The sequence below is a fragment of the Fukomys damarensis genome, unplaced genomic scaffold, assembly GCF_012274545.1.
Source record: "Fukomys damarensis isolate Sample0158 unplaced genomic scaffold, DMR_v1.0_HiC HiC_scaffold_33, whole genome shotgun sequence".
NCBI classification, from domain to species: Eukaryota; Metazoa; Chordata; class Mammalia; order Rodentia; family Bathyergidae; genus Fukomys; species Fukomys damarensis.
In genome coordinates, this window is record NW_022900945.1 from 44,727,613 (window position 1) to 44,741,967 (window position 14,355).

The following is a 14,355-nucleotide window of genomic DNA, read 5'->3' on the forward strand; positions in this document are numbered from 1 at the left end:
TGTGCTTGCCAGGCAATCGGGACACCACTGAGCTACATCCCCAGCTCCTCATTTTTATTTTGTGTTGATGCATGTGTGCAATACATAATAACTACATTCCTCACGGGGAGTTGGTCCCTGTATACACGCATCTCAATTCTATTTTTTTCCCCTTCCCATCCTTTCCCTCTCCCCTCTCTCCGTTTCTTGGTCCCCTTCCCATTTGCAAAGATCTGTCACCCTATTTCCTATCGTTTATCTATTACTATGTATTTTGCTCTTTATTTATATTTTGGGTTTCTCATAGGGGAGAAATCATGCAATATTTAAGCTGCGTGTCTCATTTATTTCATTTGCCGTTATGGTCTCCAGGTTCATCCATTTCCTACAAATGACTCAAGTTATCGCCACATTATTTATGAGCTTGCCGGTGATGACGGATACAGTTCTGGCTCATTCACCTTACCCACCCTTCTATGAATAAGCCACGTCCCTTCGCTGCTGCCGACAGCTTTGTTGTCGCTATTTCTCAGTGTTAGCAACAGTGCGGGAGTGAACGAGCTCCATCCTACCTCCACGGTCCCCATGAGAGAGTCGCTCCATGGCCCCGCCGAGAAGTGAAGCCCGCTGCGTCTCCGGGTTTCCTGGGCGCTGTCTCAAAGCAAGAGCACAGCGCTGCCAGATCCCTGTGGGCCTGGCCCTCAGTGTCACTGTGCGCGTTGACTTTTGCCAGCTTGATGAGTGTGAGTGATATCATTGTTTTGTTAATTAGCGTGTGAAGGAAGGAATTTTTTTTTACACAGCAAAAACACTTATTGGTACAATTTAGACAGTGACAGGGAACTCGTATTTGTACCTGGTACATTCCATGGTACATCCCACCTTTTTTCCCCCATTCTCCCCTTCCCTTAAGCCCTCTCCTCTCCCTATGTCTAAACACTTTGTTTCCATTTTCTCTTCTGTTTTCACTTTTTTTTCTTGTCCCTTCCTTCATTTCTCCCTCCCTCTTCCCTTTTTCCCTGAAGGAAGGAATTTTTAAGGGCAAGGGCAATATTTAAAGTTTTTTTTTTCCCAGAGGGGAAAGATAGGAGGAGCTGGGCAGCAGTGAAGGTGTAATGGACAAAGGGGAGAGGGAGGAGGGAGGAGAAGGAGGGAGGGCAGGGAAGAGAAGGGACAGGCTACCCAGAGAGCGGTGTGAAGACACTAGGCGGAAATGCAAGAGCTTTTGCTGGAAACCCCAACCCTGTCGAGAGAGCAGCAGGTGACATGATCTGCTGAGGGTAGAGGATGGGGCAGTTCAGGGTCTTAGGAGCAAAGACATCAGGTTTGTTGCGAAAGCAGCAAGAGCCCATTAGGACACCGCTGAGGGGTGGTAAGGAGCTTCATCTCCTCCTGAACAATGCCTCCAACTGGTAACAACAGGCTGCTGCCTGCCTTTCCGGAGCCACCCGCCAAGGTCCCTAGGAAAATGGAGAAAATAGCACCAAGGTAATACTTCTAAGGAAAAATGAAAACCTCTAGGAAATAAGAGCGCTGCCTTCAAACGATCAGTTTACCTGTTGGTAGTGAGCTCCCTGTTCCTGTCGGTGTTCTAGCACAGGCTGAATGAGGTGCGATGGATATCCGGCAGAGCTGTACAAAAGCTGCAAGCATTAGGAAAGGAGTGGGACTAGATGCAAAACATTCAAATTCTGCTCCACCTGTCAGCAAGATAAAAAGGAAAGGTCAAGGGCGAAAAAGTTTAAAGACACCGGAATGGCTGGCCAGGAGACAAACCCAGGTCCACATGCTGCATTTAGGAAAGGGGACAGGTTTTGCTGGTTGCTGGGTGAAAGTGGGATTGAGCCTTTGCCCCCCACCCTGCCACACACACACACATGGCCTTAGGTGAAACCTCCTGGTGGAGTAAGAGGAAGAAATCTAGTGTGTGCATTTCTGCCTAAGAAACTGCACCATTTTTCACTAGCTTTGGCTCCAGCAGGTGGCTCGTTGTGGTTTGCATCTGATTTGTTTGCATTTCTGCGGCGGGCAGCCGCTGTGACTGGTTACAAAAGGGGAGATTTGCTTTGCACATAATTTAACCCAAGGGTTAGGTAATGAGTTTGCTCCCCTTCAGACAAGGAGAAGCAACACACTTCCTCCATCCTTGCCTGCGCTTGGCTGTTAGCAGGGCTGTTGCCCTGTGGTCCTTTTTAGATAGCTCTCTGATTCATGTGATCACAGCTCAGGGGTGATTCAGTGTAACTCCTGATATTGAAAACCTCCGAGTAAGACAAGCAGAATGAATAATGCTCTGTAGTGAAATTGTTAATGAATTTTCTTCCTGCTCCCAAAAACGGACTGGAAAAAAGCAGAGGTCAATGGAGCAGGGAAAGGCCATGATTCTCTGTAAATCAGGGTTTTTGATAATTCTGGAGAGAAAATAATCAGAAATCACTTTAAAAAAAAACAATTCCACATTCTGTTCTCAGAGACTGCCATTAGCTTCAGGGTAGGAGACAGCTCGACATCATTCTGGTAGTCTTAAAATAGATAAATAAGCAATGACCTTAAAAGAGAGAAAGAGAGAGAGAGACAGAGAGAGAGAGAGAGAGAGGTTATTATCCAAGGTTTAAGTAATCTTGGCTGCCTGTGATTTGCATATATATGATAAAGTCTGCCCCTCTTGCCAAGGTTGATTGCTGGGAAGCTGGACTCGTGAAGAATGTAGTTCTGCTCGGTGACAGCTGAGGAGACAGTGGGACTTCCTGTCCACTCCCCTGGGCTGGGCACGGTGCCCATGCACAGGCCTCCCATGCTGGGGTCCGTGACCTGGACCGCTTTCCTGGGTCTGTGACCTGTGCAGGTGCACAGGGTCCCCCTGTTTGGAAGGAGCCCGTGCTCAGTTTAATGTTATCTTGCTGTGGTCTTGAAATTCCTCTTCTTTGAAAAAGGGGCCCCACATTTGCACTTTGCCCTGGGAGCTGCAGATTGTACAGCTGGCCTTGTCAGTGGCTCTTTTCACGTCAGCGATTCTGTGCCGCGTTCTTCTGCCCTTTGCCAACTCTGGCCTTTTCTTGGACGTAAGGCAATAAAAATATCTAAAAGTATATAAATATATATAGTATACATATTTACATTAGCTATATTTCTCTTTTATGAAGACTTTTTTAATACCCTGATTTTAAAAATAATACATATTGGACCTGGGGTTTAGCTCAGTGGTTCTGCTGTCTGCCTCAAGAGCACAAGGACCTCAGCTCGATCCCCACTACCAAAAAAACAAAAAACAAAACATGTTAACATTGGGAAATTTGAAAAGTATAAAAAAAACCCAAAAACCAAAAAACAAAAACATCTACTCTCTTACCACTCAACACAGTGTCTTTCCAAGAGTTTTTTTATACATACTTTCATTCTGTCTTTATATCATTGGAAATATACTGAAACGATATTTTGGAAAATGTTTCTAAAGATTGTCAGTACAGCATGGGAAAACTTTTCCCATATCATTTTTTTCTTCAAAAGATTTCTTTTCTTGGCCGGGAGTGGTGGTGCACGCCTGTAATCCCAGCACTTGGGAGGCAGAGGCAGGAGGATCACTGTGAGTTCGAGGCCAGCCTGGGCTACAAAATGAGACCTTGCCTCAAAAAAAAAGATTTGTTTTCTTAAAACAGAATCCCTATGTAGCCCAGACTGACCTTGAACTCCCAGTGATCCTTCTTCCCCACCTTCCCCAAGTGCTGGGATTTCAGGTGGGGGCCACCATGCCTGATTTTCAAAAGATTTTTGATTGCTGACTAGTATTCCATCACAAAAAATCCCATCATTTACTCAATCAATCCCTTTGGATCATCTATGCTTTTTACAAACAACACTCCAAAGAGAACACACAAATACCCACAAGATTTTAAACAAAACAAAATGATTTTCTTGGGGTAAGTTCCTAGAATCAAACTTGCTAAGACCTTTATTTAATATACATGTCTCAGTTGCCTTCTGGGACCCTTTCCTGTTTACGCTGGTGAAGGAAGGTGGGGCTGGGGGACAGCTTGGAAGAGTAGGAGTAGGGGCTCTGTTTCCTTCATTCTCTGGGCTCTGCGTGTCAACAGTAGAATTTCTCTGTCCCTTAGTACTAGAACATGATGTGCCACAGTGACGTTGAGCGGAGTGAATTATCCTGCTAGTCCGGACTATTCTAAGGGTCCCCGGCTTGGTGTCTGCTATCACGGTCATGGTGAGCTGAGAGCCTGGGTGACAGGAGCTCCCCTAGCCCTTCCACATCCCGCCGCTGCAGTACCACGGTGCCATGAGCTCCTGCAGAGTTGCCACTGGGGACATTCCAGAGTGCTGGGCTTAGTTTGAGGTCCTTTTACTCTTTCCAAAGCCTTCCAGGGGCAGAACAGGAACACTGCAAGCCCCACAGCCTCAGAATGCTCACAGTCTCCCAGGAAGGAAGAGCTTCAGGGGCAGCAGCAGTCAGATGAACCCCACGTGCCAGTGAGCTCTGTTTGCTTCTGGGGAATGTGTCTGCTGGTCTGGTCTGCTCATTTAGTCTCATTTAGGTTTTGGGTGGTGAGCGGTAGATCTGTTTACTACAAGAACCTTGGCCTGTCTGACTGTGGGAAAAGCTGCCATGTGTTGCCATAGGGGGAGGGAGCCCTCTAGATCCTTTGAAACCTGCGTTGGAAAGTCTCGATGTTTCCACTCTGGCTCTGTGGCAAGGGTGACTCCCGGAAAGTGGCTTCTGCTGGTGAAGAGGAGCAGTGAGGGGTGCGTCCTAGGAGGCTGAGCTGAGAAGCGGCATTTGCAGACCAGCTGTGCAGCAGACCCCAAAGGCCTCTGAGCTCCTGGAGGGCTTCCTTTGACGCCGTGGGTCTGGGCCCGGGAAGGAGGGGGACAGGGGTCCTCTTTACATTTAACTACTCTCATTTTTTTGTGCCAGGGATGGTCCTCTCTTGCCTCAGTGATGTCCCATCTGCTAGCGATGTAGTTTCCAAGTTACTTTGTTTTTCCTGAGCTTCTTTCTGGCTCTGCCCATGAGCCCTGACCCCCTTGCCATGGTTCAGCTCCTTGCAGTCTTATGTGGGCTCTGGGGCTGGGAGGACGCACACCCCCACGGCTGGATCCGCGCCACGCGGGAGTCGCCAGAGACAAACCACCGGCCTTCTAGCTCCTCCTCACGTCCCCCTTGGCCTCGTGGGAAGAACAAAAGGCTCCGGTCTCTGCACACCACCATGAAGAATGTGATCTGGAGGGAACCGCACTGCCAGCCGCAGGCCGCCTTTTCCGCCTTTGGTTCTTCCCCACGTCAGCTTCATAAACAAAAGCTTCTCTCGTCTTCGGCTGCAGCCTTAGGACCTACAAGTTCTCTAAAATTTCCCTGGATTTCGACTTTTCAGGGTCATGATGTGCTTTACAAAAATTCCAGTACCGTTTATAAAGACCAAATTTATTTCAAGCCAAGATTTTTTATATGTTCCTGGGGATCCTATGAAAAAGTGCCTCCTTTCAAAGGGTCTGAATTTCACACAAGTTTGAGAAGTATTCTATGGTGTCTCCTCCCGCGACCAGCTGCCTTTGTAGAGCCCTGGGTCAAGGGCAAGCCCAGTGTAGTGGCCTGGTTCACTTTTTTCTTTCTTCTTTGGTGCTGAGGATTGAATGAGAGCCTCATGCCCGCCAGGCAGGCGCTCTACCGCAGAACCGCACCCCCCAGCCCTATTTATCTTTTTCATAGCAGTATGAGAGAGACCTCACTATTGCCAGCCACATTTTGCAAAAAAGGATCGCAAAACTTAGAAGAGAAATGGCTGCGCAGAGCCGCACAAGCCAGGCAGCCACAGAGGAAATGCCAGTCTGATTCCAAAGCCTCTGCTCTCCGTTTTAGAAGACTCTCCCTGTGAGAGGCATGTTCTAGGCGATGTGGAGACCAGAACGGAATGTGGTTACAAAAGTTAATCCCAACATTCCCGGTCAGTTAGTTTGTAACCCGGGAGGGCTTCTAACACATGCACACACAGAACCAATAGAGACGGGGCTGTGACAACTATCGCAAACCCAGTGCTAGAAGTGCTTGAGAGCAGAGGAAAAGACCATACTAGCTCAGCGGCTTGGGTTTCAAGAGGGAAAGAAAGGATCATTGCTATCCAAATTGCCATCTTATTGGACAAGGGCACTGGAGATACTGGAAGGGAAAGCACTGCCCTGATTTCTAAAGGAGATGAATGAATGGGGGAAGGAGATACACACAGGATGGGATGGATCCTCCTGGCTGGGGCTCTGGTGTTAGTCTCCTCACTACCACCAGGGTGGCAAGGAGAGCCTGAGCAGCTGGAGGGGAGAGGAGCAAACGGAGGTCTCTACGGGGGGGTGGGGGGCTGCAGCAAGAAAAGGTGCCAGGGGCTGGGACCCACCCAGGAGGAGGGTCTGGGTCCATAGCAGCGAGGACTGGAGGATGGGGCAGGTGGGAGCTGCTTGGACAGTGCACATAGAGAGGTCAGAGAGGTGGGCCTAAGTTCAAGGCTCGAACGTGTAAAGCTTCAACAGAGAGATGGACAGTTTCTGGCATCCCGTTTAAGGTAACAGGAGACTCTGTGAAGATGAGAAGGGGACCTGGGGATGCAGGGAGATGGGAGGGAGAGAAAGGGAAAGGGAAGGAAAAGGATCAAGGTACGATACATATACACCAATCCCCACAATGAGTGCAATAATTACGTGTTGAAAATATATCCAAATGAAGAAAGGAGGGTGAGGAGCTGTAAAATCTGAGTCTGGTGGCGTGGAGAGGTGGGGGAGGCCAGGAAGGAGGCTCTGTAGTGGGTGGTAAGAAGCAGGAGGGCTCAGTAAAGGCACGTGCTGCCCTCAGAGGAAAGGCCAAAGCCATCACAGTGATCTTCTGAGGGGCACAGGGGCGGACCCCTTCACTCTGGGACTCCATCTCCCACCTCATCTTCCCCGGCTCAGCCAGCCTGACCTCGGCCACGCTGCTCCCACTGATATAGGGGGAACAGATGTGACTCCCAACACGCTAGAGGTCAGATACGCCGTTTATGGTCTCCAAAGTCAAAGAATGAATTCTAAGGAACGACAGAGGTTAAGAGTAGGAAAACTTGTTGGGGAATAGGAATAGGAGTGGGAAACAAGAATAGCTCCTGGGAGGCAGGAAGGGTCCCGAATGGGTTGCCAATAAACCCACTTCTCAAAGGAAACTGTATAGAGCAAAATCATGAGGGGTGAGTACAACGTGGGTCAAAACTGTAATCAACCAATAAGATTACAGGTATAGTTGCTTAGGTAATATTGACCCAATAGTAACAAGGGTATATGGATGACATCATTAACGCTGGCCAATAATCTGTAGTTTTAGTCTTCAATCTTCTTGGTTTTAGCGGTCTTAGTCTTAGTGGGTGGAGGAGGATGGCCCACCCCAAATGAGATAAGGTCTGTCTGTGCGGAAGGCCCAAAGGGGCGGTACCAGTCATCTCAAACTTCTGTTCATCCCTTAGGGAAGCATGCAAATCCTGCCACTGTGATTTTAATCTTCAGATTCACCTCCAGCCACAGCTTGGATGTGTTCTCACCCTCTGCAGTGACTCTGAGGGCGCAGTGCCCTCTGACTGCCTACAGTATTTGTACCTGACTTAGCTGTCTATATCACTACCAGTCTCCGGACCTTGGCTTTCTCTCTGCAGAGCTCTTCCTTTGGTCACTCACGTCTTTTGCCTCCTTCCAACCTTTGCTCTGTGTGTGTGTGTCTTTCTCTCTTTTTTTAAATCTTATTGAGATTATTGGTGCATTTTAGGTACACAGTATAGTTACATTCATCATTGGGATCTTGTACCCTTACATGACAGAACTTGGTTCTCATTTTCTCCCCATACCCCTGCCCTGCCTGCACCCCCTCCACTCTCTGTGTCTCTTTTTCAATGAATCCCTCTGAGCCATTTTGCTTGGCATTGTTTCACTTCCCTGTTTGTTTATTTTTTTCTCCACCCACCCTGCTACACCTTTCCTAATCAGTTTCTGTTCCTGCACCTCGGGTGGATGGAAAGCTCCTTGAGGGCAAGGATGTCTGTTTTGCTCACTGCTGACTGTACTGTGCACAGCAGTGCTTGTCATATGGTAAGGATCAATATATGTTTGATTGAGTATTTGAATTTCAATCCATGAATTATTGAATTTCATGGATAAAAGGGAAACTCCATGAAGACAGGATAGCAGCAGCAAGGCTAGGAAAGGGGAGATGGGCAGGCAGGAAGGGAAGTACCCCAGAGCCTGGACTGCTGAGTGTAGGCAGGACCATCTCAGCTGCTCCGAGAGTGGTTTAAAACTGTTTGGAGGAGCCGGGGGCATCCTGAAGGCACTTTGGAGGCCATGGGGGACAGGGAGGGAACTTGAGCAAAAGGGGCTCTGGCAAAAGAAAATCTGCCTGTCTGTTGTGTTTTTGGCTTCCTTGTTTTGGTTTGGCTTAATTTTTAAACCACCAAGCTCAGCAATTACACTACATTAGGGTTACTGAGTTCTTACTATGTTCCGGACGTGGGACTGAGCTTTAGAACTGGATGGTTTCATTTTACCTTTCTAATGGCTCTGTGAAGGTTACACTTCTCTTTTTGCTCTTTTTACAGACAGGGAACTGAGGCACAGAAGGATGAAGTACACACCTAGGGTAGTACTAAGTGGAGAGCAGTGTGATTCCTGAACCTACCTGCTGAAGAGAAGCAGACGAAGTGTAGGCTGCGGAAGGCAAAGCAGTACCTTAGTTACCGATGGCAGTTCTCACTCCTAGAATAAATGGGGGGAAGGGCCATCCACCCGTAGCACCCGCTCCCACAGGCAGGGACAAACATACCTTAAATGCCCAAACTAGCTTGCCCTGCGCAAGAGGAGAAAGGAGGAAGGGGCGGTCTCTTACCCTCCTTTGGCCAATCAGGAATGGGGGTGGAGGAGGTGGGCGTGTCCCTCTCAGAGAGCTCCCCCCCCCCAAATTAAGGAGTTTCCCACCAAAACTAGAGGTCCCTCCAACTCAGAGCGAGGAGCAAAGTGGACAGAGTTAGCGACAATAAGAGCAGAGGCTCAAACCAGTGGAACCAAGCTGGGTTTCTTGGTGAGGCACATCTGTAATCCGGCACTCTGGGGGGCGGAGATAGGAAGATTTTAGTTTTGAACCCAGTGTGGGACAGCCAGATTCTGTCTCAAAATAAAAAATAAAAACAGGCTGGGATGCTGCTCAGTGTGACGGCCTTGACTTCAGTCTCCAAAACAGCAAAATAAAAACCAAACCAAACCAAACGTACAAACAACCCAGTGAGAACCAACTGCTGGGAGAGAAATGTTCTTCATTGTAGAGATCCAAACAGAGAACCTAAACTGGGGTTGGGCAGGCAGAATCTTCAGTAAGAAGTGGCTCCCGGAGGAGACAGATCCATACCCAATCTGAAAGGCAGCTGCCACCCTGATCTTGACAATTTCTGCCCCTTGAGAGTGTGGACTCAGGCTTGCCTGATTTCTCAGAATCTTTTAAAAGCAAAAAATCTGAATTTGGAGGTAAAATTCTCTGTCTTTTAAATGTTAGTACAAACTCCCCAAACACTGTGTGGCCCAAACCAATAACCTCAGAAGGCCACATGTGGGTGGCCTTGTGGGCTGTGATTTGTGTCCACTGACAAGTACTGGTAACCTCTTGGGATCTTGAGAATCTGATGCAAATATTCAGGCATTTTCTGGCAGGGGATGGGGTGGAGAAGAAGCCTGAACAAACCAGAGTTTGGATATCATTTGTGGGTATCTCTGTGCCCTGGAGTGATTCTTTTCTAAAGGCACATTTTGTAAAGGCAAGGACTTCCGGAGAACAGACCTGAGGTCTCAGAAGGTACAAGCTGACCCATGGCAACTGATAAGATGTGTGCCAAATCTGAATGAAGTGGTGAGGCTGTTGGGGTCAGTGTGTCCGCTTCTGTCTGCCTTGTTAATCACACTCCACGCACACCTTTCCTCCTGCACCTTGCTTGCCGGGAAGTTTGGACAGGAAGCAAGGAAGAGACTTAGAGGCCCAGACACTAGTCTGGAGCAAGTAGAGGAGTGGATATGAAGGGAGGGAGGGAGTCTTGATGGAAAGGGTGCTTCTGAGCTGGAGTTTGATGGGTTGATGGAATTTAAAAGCAGGGAAAAAATTGCTTTTGTGCTCTTAGGCAGGGAGGAGAGGTGTGGATTTGAAGTTGGAGACCCTAAGTGCCAAGGTTGTCTGCATCTAGGGCAGGTGCTACTTGCCACAGTTTCCCCTGCCAGCTGCCTGTATCCTGGCCAGGCTCTTGAACTTTCACAGGTAGCTGACAGCCCATCTCCAGCTCAGCCTGTTGAGGAATATGGGTCTACCTTTACTTGGTAACGGGGCAGAGCTGAACTATATGCACTTTTCAGATTGCATAACACTGGGCTTCCTGCTGCTCATTTGCCAAATGCTTGGTAGCAAAAAATAGCACTAATGGAAGTAAAAGACATGTATCCGTCTATTGCTCTGTATTCCTTACATCTTACAGAAAAGTCAGACTTTGAGAGAGTTAGGTGTCTAAACACCCAACTGTTTGGTTTCTGCTTGGCTAGCTCTCTTGAATAGTTTCTCTGGTATGCTGGCCTAACTTCGTATATACTTATCATTATGAATATTCCACTCTTTTCGGCAACTATCTACTTTTTGAATATTTATATGGCAAATGTTCTTCCAAGATTATCCCCAGTGATCATTGCTTCCTAGTAATTCATGCCTTTGTGTGGTCACATTGTTTTCACATTGAACAGCAATGACCTGTGTAACGAATACAATGTACAAAGTGTGATTTCTGACAGTAGGCCCTAGGCCCTAAAAGATTTCATGACTTCAGGGCCTGGAGGTATAGCATAGTGGTAGAGAGGGCTTACCTTGCATGTGTGAGGTCCTGGTTCAATCTCCAGCCCTGGGGGGAAAATAAGATACAGTGGTACTTTGGTTCATGAACTTCTTTCCATGATTCTAGTTGCAAGTTGGGTGAGAACTGAATCACATTCAATGGTTAGGTTCTGTATTGACCTTATGGGGGAATTTGATACAGTTTGGTTTGTGACCAGAATCATGGAGAGAATTGAGTGTGTGAGCTGAGTTTGTGAGCCACTGTATTTCAGTTTCTATTATATTCTTGCTTGTACTACTGACTCTTGGGGGGAAGTTGCCTGCCATCTTGAGAGAATGCTCAGGTAGCAATGTGAAGAGATAAATCCCTGTGGCAAAGATGAACTGGCGCCCTTGTTAATAGCCAGCAACAATTTACCAGCCATAATGTTGCCAAACAGATGAGTGTTCTTTTGCTTGATTCAGACAGAAATCATGAATTGGCAAAGCGTAGCTCGGTAGCAGCACCGATGGCTGTCAGCCTCTAGGTCGCTGATGCTGCTGGGTTGAAAATGCCAGTCACAGGACTCTGGCACTGCGGGTCAATGCTGGATGCCGACAGCTGACTCTGCTGCTGATATTTACTCGCTGCTGGTCTTTGTGGCTCTTCAGGGTAAACAGCCCCTTGCATTTGTAGCTCTTTTCTTTTAAAGCTGCTGCTCTGTCCACACTACTCAGGATACGAATCCTGAGTAGGTTTACAGGACCTTTAAACCAATACTACCTGAAAAATAAATCATGAGCAGATCTACAGGACTATAAGCGTAAGGCTTTATTTGACCAGGCCCTGTGGTGTGACACAGGGAGGTCAATGCACCAGAGGGAGCCCTCCTAGACCAACATGAGAAGCGTGAAGGGAGCGTGGCTTATCTTGCAGCTGCAAGCCTGTGATTGGTCCAAATTCAATTCTTGTGCTTACTTCAAATTCAAGCTTGCTTTGGTCAGAGAACATACAGGGTGGGTGCTGTGTGTCTGAGATTGTCATAGCTGTGGTGGCAGTGGTTTCCTAGCAGGAAATGCAGGCTGTCTGATTGACAGTTGTCTCATCTCTAAAACAAACAAACAAACAAACAGCAGAACTGAAACCAGGAAATCTTCAAGAGGGCTAGCTGTGTTAATCTCAGTTTACTGGGGTAACGGGAGGTTGGAGTTAACAATGGGCCCAGATTCCTCCTTGATCTTTGCCACTCTAGAGGAGATTTCCCTGCCACGGAGAGGTGGTAGCATCTAGAATGGCAGGAGTCGGGGAGGGATGCCACAGCTAACAGCCAAGACATGAGCCGCAAAACCCCCAGGGGTGGCAGGAGAACATGGAGTCAAGTTGTCCCAGTCCGTCCTCTGAGCAAGAAGGGGTGCATATGAAGGGAAGTGGGGCAAGGGCCACGACAGCTGTCAGCCAGCCTACTCCCCTCTCCAGCCAACACAGGAAAAGGATGCAGGTGCTTCTTATCTGTCCCCACATGAGACATCTTGGAAGTGGACCCTCTAGTCCCAAATTCTGTAAGCTATTATTTTTGAGCATATGATAAGCTGTCATATTGCTAAATAACAAGCTTAGGTTGTTCTATTTGGTTCTTTTGCTTTAGACATTGTCTATCTATTGATTTTCTACCTTTCTGTTTTTATAGTGAGAAATACCCCTTACTCTGAAACTTACTAAGTGATAAGCATTAACTTTCACAGCCATTTTTTCTCCTCTCAATATAGCATGCTTGAGTGACATTCATGCTGATATATTTATTGTATTTCATGATGATCTTATTATGCTTTCATAATGCTACTTGTAGCAGAGCCATTCATTTGTCTTTCTTACACTGTTTTATTTTTGCACTGAGGACAATTAATGTATTTTCTCTCTGCTTCATTTCTGTGTACTTATCACTAATGCATGCTTAAACTGTCTCCCAATTGTCTCAACTCTTCAATAATTTTAAACATATCAAATATTCCATCAGTTTCCTCCAGTAGAGACAGACGTGTGGAGAAAGCTTCTGAGATGTTCTGAGGCCCTCTAGGCCTGCTACATGGCTAATATCCTGCAATTTTCCGTTCCTCTCGTGCCAGCAGCTTCCTTTTCCTCTCTCCCATTTTGCATTCCCTGTTTTCTATACAGCATTACATCTACTTTTATTTCAAAGCACAGTGAAGTGCATTCTTTATCACGTTTCTCTCTTTACAATTTACTCTTCCCATCTCTGATCTCACTTTTTAAAATCCTGTTATCATCCTGTTATAGTCAGCCTATCTTTGTTTGCCACTTCAAAGCCTTTTTGGAATGAAGAAAGGCACGGATATGTGAATTTTACTGATAGGCAAAGGGCTAGAGGACTGGGGATGTAGCTCAGTGGTTCCGCCTCCTGCCTCGCAAGCACAAGGACCCAGAGTTTTATCCCTGGTACTAAACAAACAAACAGACAAAAAACCCCAAGACATAGAGGCTAGAGTGTTAAAGAATTGAACACAAGCCAGAATTCTTGGGAAGGGACTATGAGTGAGAAGTCAGAAATGAAAGAAGAGCTCCACAAGCCAAAGGAACAGGGTAAGTTAAGACAGCGAGGAGGGTCCAGCGCTGGGAGATCAGGTATAAGCTGTGTAAAGGCCAGGATAGTTTCTCCATGAACTAGTAGGGCTTCTTGGCTTGTCTTGTGGCTTAGCAGAGACATTGCATGGGTTTAGGAGGGAGGCGGGAGGCGTAGTGGCATATTCCTGTAATCCCAGCACTTGGGAGGTTTAGGCAGGAAGACTGCCATGAGTTCCTGGACTACACAGTGAGTTCAAGGCCAGCCCGAACTATGTAGTGAAACTCTGTCTCAAAAAAAAAAAAGTAAAAGGAAAGGAGAAGCCTGGATCCTTCATGGGCTGGCTCCTTCCCCATCCTCATTTCCCCTGGCTTCTGGCCCTGGCTTTCCCTCCTGGCCTTCAAGCACCACAGTGTTGTCAGTATTGGAGGACATCCAGCAGAGAGAAGATGAGGAAAAGATGAGGTAGAAACTGCCATACACTAATCTCATCACAGATATCTGTCTTATTTTACAAGGAGCAGGTAATGTGCAAGGAATATTGGTTTAGGAATGCTGGAAAATTCATTGAATCCAGTGGGCAGAGAAGCTCCTGCCACGGGCCATGGGAATCCCCTAGCTGTGCCCTGCTCTCACATCTTCATCTCCTGCCCCAAGGCCCCCTTCCACTCTCCTTTTGACATGGTCACAGACACCACTACAGAACAGAAGATAAATTCCTGGGCCCTCAACCTGTTACTTTTCAAGAGTGTGATTTGTGGGTTTTTTTGAAGGCAGTCAGGAACTTAAAAGTGTCTCCTAACAAATTGGCTATTCACCTACAGGTGTCCAGCAGGTAACTGAAGGTAGACAAAGCTTGACCTTCATTTTGTATCCTCTGTCACCCTTGGGTTAAATCTCTTTTCAGCTCCACATGTAGGCAAGTTAATCGTATAAGGGGTGTCTGTGTAAAAG

General features: G+C 47.2%; 1 long non-coding RNA gene across 1 annotated transcript; it reads right to left on the bottom strand.

Annotated features, from left to right (window-relative positions):
• Positions 1 to 10: 10 nt before the first annotated feature.
• LOC104866993 lies at positions 11 to 8,799 on the bottom strand. Its single transcript, XR_004515096.1, has 3 exons — positions 8,666 to 8,799; positions 1,536 to 1,679; positions 11 to 1,439 (listed from the first exon to the last, which is right to left on the bottom strand). It is a non-coding gene; the product is annotated as an uncharacterized LOC104866993 (long non-coding RNA).
• Between the last annotated feature and the right edge of the window lie 5,556 nt (positions 8,800 to 14,355).